We start from the raw sequence: 710 nt of genomic DNA on the forward strand, positions 1-710 counted from the left end.
TTCTCCTAACAGTATGGAGTCAAATATTACAGACTATTGCAAAGGAGGTGATAACAGGGCGCTTAGAAACGATCAATGGGAAGAGATGCAAATAACATGTATTCAAAAGGCAGCTTGATAAAGCACTGAAGGGTGAATGGGATCAGCGGTTATGGGGAAAAGCAGGATTAGGCTAGTGAGTTGGATGATAAGCCATGATAGTGATGAATGGGGGAGCAGGTTTAAAGGGCCGAATGGCCTCCTCCTGCTTCTAACTTCTATGGTTCCATGTCCTCAGCCATCAGTCAGGCAAATTGGTGCTCAAATTGAAAATGTATACAGTTGGTGATGGCTTGTAGAATACTGGGACATGAATATTGGTGCACTCTTCCCAGTTAAGTTATGATAGAAACTACACTGTTGTTTCCAGAAAAACACTCCTCAATCAGCTATAACTGATCCACAATACATCCTAGTGCAAGCAGGTTGTGTGGAAAGCAACACTGGCTACAGATCAACACTTGGGATAATCTATTACTAATTATATTTTTTATATGTAGCTGTAACTTGACCAAGATATTTCTAAGGTGACGTGTGTGTGTGTGTGTGTGTGTGTGTGTGTGTCTAACATCATTTTGATCTTTGGTTGCGTAAGCTTCTTTGCAATAACTTGACTGATTTAAGCAATCCGGAAGACTTGTTTTTGATATTGAACTTTATGCAGTTTGATG

This window comes from Hemiscyllium ocellatum, chromosome 38 (assembly GCF_020745735.1).
Source record: "Hemiscyllium ocellatum isolate sHemOce1 chromosome 38, sHemOce1.pat.X.cur, whole genome shotgun sequence".
NCBI lineage: Eukaryota > Metazoa > Chordata > Chondrichthyes > Orectolobiformes > Hemiscylliidae > Hemiscyllium > Hemiscyllium ocellatum.